This window comes from Marmota flaviventris, chromosome 5 (assembly GCF_047511675.1).
Source record: "Marmota flaviventris isolate mMarFla1 chromosome 5, mMarFla1.hap1, whole genome shotgun sequence".
Taxonomy (NCBI): Eukaryota; Metazoa; Chordata; class Mammalia; order Rodentia; family Sciuridae; genus Marmota; species Marmota flaviventris.
The window spans coordinates 110044860-110050927 of record NC_092502.1 but is presented as its reverse complement, the minus strand read 5'-3'; positions in this window follow the sequence as shown (position 1 = coordinate 110050927).

Sequence of the window (6068 nt, the reverse complement as noted above, 5' to 3'; positions counted from 1 at the left end):
CACAAGGCGAGAGGGCAGGGGAGGGAAGGGAGGGGATGGCGCAGGCCAAGGTCAGCGCAGCGCCCACGTCCACTGCCAGGTGTCAGGGTTCGGGCAGCCAAGGGGGCCCAGGCGAGGGGCAGGGCTGTGTTTCCCCTAGGGAGCCTTCAGGGCGCAGAGGCCAGCCCATTGCACTCCTCTGCAATCCAGGGGAGGAGATGCTCCAGGGAGGGACCTGGACGCAAGCAGGGCCAAACGAGGGCCCTGGGTGTGGAAAGGCTGCCAGCGCCAGCATGAAGCTGGGTGGCTGGGTGGGAGGGGTCCCGGGACCCATTGGAGGAGCCCAGGCTAGGGAGCCACGCGACCTAGGCCAAGGAGCAGGGAGAGAGTAAAGGGGAGAGAGGGAAGGGGAGGAAGGGGCGGCGCGAGGAGGAGGAGGAGGAGGAGGAGGAGGAGGAGGAGGAAAGATTGGGGTGGGGTGGGCTGGAGGCGGCTGGGGCGCGAGGGGCACCGAGGGGAGCGCGCGCGGTAGGGGCCCAAGCAAGGGGCCCCCGGTTTGACCCGACGAGGCGGAGCGACGCCACCCGACGCCACGGGACGCCACGCGACACGACGACGAACACGCGCTCAGGGGCCCAGCCCAGGAGCCAGGCCCCAGGACTGGAGCTTAAAGCTCCGTGGTTAGGGAGGGCTGGCTTGGCTTAGGGGCAGCACGCAAGGCGAGAGGGCAGGGAGGGAAGGGAGGGGATGGCGCAGGCCAAGGTCAGCGCAGCGCCCATGTCCACTGCCAGGTGTCAGGGTTCGGGCAGCCAAGGGGGCCCAGGCGAGGGCAGGGCTGTGTTTCCCCTAGGGAGCCTTCAGGGCGCAGAGGCCAGCCCATTGCACTCCTCTGCAATCCAGGGGAGGAGATGCTCCAGGGAGGGACCTGGACGCAAGCAGGGCCAAACGAGGGCCCTGGGTGTGGAAAGGCTGCCAGCGCCAGCATGAAGCTGGGTGGCTGGGTGGGAGGGGTCCCGGGACCCATTGGAGGAGCCCAGGCTAGGGAGCCACGCGACCTAGGCCAAGGAGCAGGGAGAGAGTAAAGGGGAGAGAGGGAAGGGGAGGAAGGGGCGGCGCGAGGAGGAGGAGGAGGAGGAGGAGGAGGAGGAAAGATTGGGGTGGGGTGGGCTGGAGGCGGCTGGGGCGCGAGGGGCACCGAGGGGAGCGCGCGCGGTAGGGGGCCCAAGCAAGGGGCCCCCGGTTTGACCCGACGAGGCGGAGCGACGCCACCCGACGCCACGGGACGCCACGCGACACGATGACGAACACGCGCTCAGGGGCCCAGCCAGGAGCCAGGCCCCAGGACTGGAGCTTAAAGCTCCATGGTTAGGGAGGGCTGGCTTGGCTTAGGGGCAGCACGCAAGGCGAGAGGGCAGGGGAGGGAAGGGAGGGGATGGCGCAGGCCAAGGTCAGCGCAGCGCCCACGTCCACTGCCAGGTGTCAGGGTTCGGGCAGCCAAGGGGGCCCAGGCGAGGGGCAGGGCTGTGTTTCCCCTAGGGAGCCTTCAGGGCGCAGAGGCCAGCCCATTGCACTCCTCTGCAATCCAGGGGAGGAGATGCTCCAGGGAGGGACCTGGACGCAAGCAGGGCCAAACGAGGGCCCTGGGTGTGGAAAGGCTGCCAGCGCCAGCATGAAGCTGGGTGGCTGGGTGGGAGGGGTCCCGGGACCCATTGGAGGAGCCCAGGCTAGGGAGCCACGCGACCTAGGCCAAGGAGCAGGGAGAGAGTAAAGGGGAGAGAGGGAAGGGGAGGAAGGGGCGGCGCGAGGAGGAGGAGGAGGAGGAGAGGAGGAGGAGGAAAGATTGGGGTGGGGTGGGCTGGAGGCGGCTGGGGCGCGAGGGGCACCGAGGGGAGCGCGCGGTAGGGGGCCCAAGCAAGGGGCCCCCGGTTTGACCCGACGAGGCGGAGCGACGCCACCCGACGCCACGGGACGCCACGCGACACGACGACGAACACGCGCTCAGGGGCCCAGCCCAGGAGCCAGGCCCCAGGACTGGAGCTTAAAGCTCCGTGGTTAGGGAGGGCTGGCTTGGCTTAGGGGCAGCACGCAAGGCGAGAGGGCAGGGGAGGGAAGGGAGGGGATGGCGCAGGCCAAGGTCAGCGCAGCGCCCACGTCCACTGCCAGGTGTCAGGGTTCGGGCAGCCAAGGGGGCCCAGGCGAGGGGCAGGGCTGTGTTTCCCCTAGGGAGCCTTCAGGGCGCAGAGGCCAGCCCATTGCACTCCTCTGCAATCCAGGGGAGGAGATGCTCCAGGGAGGGACCTGGACGCAAGCAGGGCCAAACGAGGGCCCTGGGTGTGGAAAGGCTGCCAGCGCCAGCATGAAGCTGGGTGGCTGGGTGGGAGGGGTCCCGGGACCCATTGGAGGAGCCCAGGCTAGGGAGCCACGCGACCTAGGCCAAGGAGCAGGGAGAGAGTAAAGGGAGAGAGGGAAGGGGAGGAAGGGGCGGCGCGAGGAGGAGGAGGAGGAGGAGGAGGAAAGATTGGGGTGGGGTGGGCTGGAGGCGGCTGGGGCGCGAGGGGCACCGAGGGGAGCGCGCGCGGTAGGGGGCCCAAGCAAGGGGCCCCCGGTTTGACCCGACGAGGCGGAGCGACGCCACCCGACGCCACGGGACGCCACGCGACACGACAACGAACACGCGCTCAGGGGCCCAGCCCAGGAGCCAGGCCCCAGGACTGGAGCTTAAAGCTCCGTGGTTAGGGAGGGCTGGCTTGGCTTAGGGGCAGCACGCAAGGCGAGAGGGGCAGGGGAGGGAAAGGGAGGGGATGGCGCAGGCCAAGGTCAGCGCAGCGCCCACGTCCACTGCCAGGTGTCAGGGTTCGGGCAGCCAAGGGGGCCCAGGCGAGTGGCAGGGCTGTGTTTCCCCTAGGGAGCCTTCAGGGCGCAGAGGCCAGCCCATTGCACTCCTCTGCAATCCAGGGGAGTAGATGCTCCAGGGAGGGACCTGGACGCAAGCAGGGCCAAACGAGGGCCCTGGGTGTGGAAAGGCTGCCAGCGCCAGCATGAAGCTGGGTGGCTGGGTGGGAGGGGTCCCGGGACCCATTGGAAGAGCCCAGGCTAGGGAGCCACGCGACCTAGGCCAAGGAGCAGGGAGAGAGTAAAGGGGAGAGAGGGAAGGGGAGGAAGGGGCGGCGCGAGGAGGAGGAGGAGGAGGAGGAGGAAAGATTGGGGTGGGGTGGGCTGGAGGCGGCTGGGGCGCGAGGGGCACCGAGGGGAGCGCGCGCGGTAGGGGGCCCAAGCAAGGGGCCCCCGGTTTGACCCGACGAGGCGGAGCGACGCCACCCGACGCCACGGGATGCCACGCGACACGACAACGAACACGCGCTCAGGGGCCCAGCCCAGGAGCCAGGCCCCAGGACTGGAGCTTAAAGCTCCGTGGTTAGGGAGGGCTGGCTTGGCTTAGGGGCAGCACGCAAGGCGAGAGGGCAGGGGAGGGAAGGGAGGGGATGGCGCAGGCCAAGGTCAGCGCAGCGCCCACGTCCACTGCCAGGTGTCAGGGTTCGGGCAGCCAAGGGGGCCCAGGCGAGGGGCAGGGCTGTGTTTCCCCTAGGGAGCCTTCAGGGCGCAGAGGCCAGCCCATTGCACTCCTCTGCAATCCAGGGGAGGAGATGCTCCAGGGAGGGACCTGGACGCAAGCAGGGCCAAACGAGGGCCCTGGGTGTGGAAAGGCTGCCAGCGCCAGCATGAAGCTGGGTGGCTGGGTGGGAGGGGTCCCGGGACCCATTGGAGGAGCCCAGGCTAGGGAGCCACGCGACCTAGGCCAAGGAGCAGGGAGAGAGTAAAGGGGAGAGAGGGAAGGGGAGGAAGGGGCGGCGCGAGGAGGAGGAGGAGGAGGAGGAGGAGGAGGGAGGAAAGATTGGGGTGGGGTGGGCTGGAGGCGGCTGGGGCGCGAGGGGCACCGAGGGGAGCGCGCGCGGTAGGGGCCCAAGCAAGGGGCCCCCGGTTTGACCCGACGAGGCGGAGCGACGCCACCCCACGCCACGGGACGCCACGCGACACGACGACGAACACGCGCTCAGGGGCCCAGCCCAGGAGCCAGGCCCCAGGACTGGAGCTTAAAGCTCCGTGGTTAGGGAGGGCTGGCTTGGCTTAGGGGCAGCACGCAAGGCGAGAGGGCAGGGGAGGGAAGGGAGGGGATGGCGCAGGCCAAGGTCAGCGCAGCGCCCACGTCCACTGCCAGGTGTCAGGGTCGGGCAGCCAAGGGGGCCCAGGCGAGGGCAGGGCTGTGTTTCCCCTAGGGAGCCTTCAGGGCGCAGAGGCCAGCCCATTGCACTCCTCTGCAATCCAGGGGAGGAGATGCTCCAGGGAGGGACCTGGACACAAGCAGGGCCAAACGAGGGCCCTGGGTGTGGAAAGGCTGCCAGCGCCAGCATGAAGCTGGGTGGCTGGGTGGGAGGGGTCCCGGGACCCATTGGAGGAGCCCAGGCTAGGGAGCCACGCGACCTAGGCCAAGGAGCAGGGAGAGAGTAAAGGGAGAGAGGGAAGGGGAGGAAGGGGCGGCGCGAGGAGGAGAGGAGGAGGAGGAGGAGGAGGAGGAGGAAAGATTGGGGTGGGGTGGGCTGGAGGCGGCTGGGGCGCGAGGGGCACCGAGGGGAGCGCGCGCGGTAGGGGGCCCAAGCAAGGGGCCCCCGGTTTGACCCGACGAGGCGGAGCGACGCCACCCGACGCCACGGGACGCCACGCGACACGACAACGAACACGCGCTCAGGGGCCCAGCCCAGGAGCCAGGCCCCAGGACTGGAGCTTAAAGCTCCGTGGTTAGGGAGGGCTGGCTTGGCTTAGGGGCAGCACGCAAGGCGAGAGGGCAGGGGAGGGAAGGGAGGGGATGGCGCAGGCCAAGGTCAGCGCAGCGCCCACGTCCACTGCCAGGTGTCAGGGTTCGGGCAGCCAAGGGGGCCCAGGCGAGGGGCAGGGCTGTGTTTCCCCTAGGGAGCCTTCAGGGCGCAGAGGCCAGCCCATTGCACTCCTCTGCAATCCAGGGGAGGAGATGCTCCAGGGAGGGACCTGGACGCAAGCAGGGCCAAACGAGGGCCCTGGGTGTGGAAAGGCTGCCAGCGCCAGCATGAAGCTGGGTGGCTGGGTGGGAGGGGTCCCGGGACCCATTGGAGGAGCCCAGGCTAGGGAGCCACGCGACCTAGGCCAAGGAGCAGGGAGAGAGTAAAGGGGAGAGAGGGAAGGGGAGGAAGGGGCGGCGCGAGGAGGAGGAGGAGGAGGAGGAGGAAAGATTGGGGTGGGGTGGGCTGGAGGCTGCTGGGGCGCGAGGGGCACCGAGGGGAGCGCGCGCGGTAGGGGCCCCAAGCAAGGGGCCCCCGGTTTGACCCGACGAGGCGGAGCGACGCCACCCGACGCCACGGGACGCCACGCGACACGACGACGAACACGCGCTCAGGGGCCCAGCCCAGGAGCCAGGCCCCAGGACTGGAGCTTAAAGCTCCGTGGTTAGGGAGGGCTGGCTTGGCTTAGGGGCAGCACGCAAGGCGAGAGGGCAGGGGAGGGAAGGGAGGGGATGGCGCAGGCCAAGGTCAGCGCAGCGCCCACGTCCACTGCCAGGTGTCAGGGTTCGGGCAGCCAAGGGGGCCCAGGCGAGGGGCAGGGCTGTGTTTCCCCTAGGGAGCCTTCAGGGCGCAGAGGCCAGCCCATTGCACTCCTCTGCAATCCAGGGGAGGAGATGCTCCAGGGAGGGACCTGGACGCAAGCAGGGCCAAACGAGGGCCCTGGGTGTGGAAAGGCTGCCAGCGCCAGCATGAAGCTGGGTGGCTGGGTGGGAGGGGTCCTGGGACCCATTGGAGGAGCCCAGGCTAGGGAGCCACGCGACCTAGGCCAAGGAGCAGGGAGAGAGTAAAGGGGAAAGAGGGAAGGGAGGAAGGGGCGGCGCGAGGACGAGGAGGAGGAGGAGGAGGAGGAAAGATTGGGGTGGGGTGGGCTGGAGGCGGCTGGGGCGCGAGGGGCACCGAGGGGAGCGCGCGCGGTAGGGGGCCCAAGCAAGGGGCCCCCGGTTTGACCCGATGAGGCGGAGCGACGCCACCCGACGCCACGGGACGCCACGCGACACG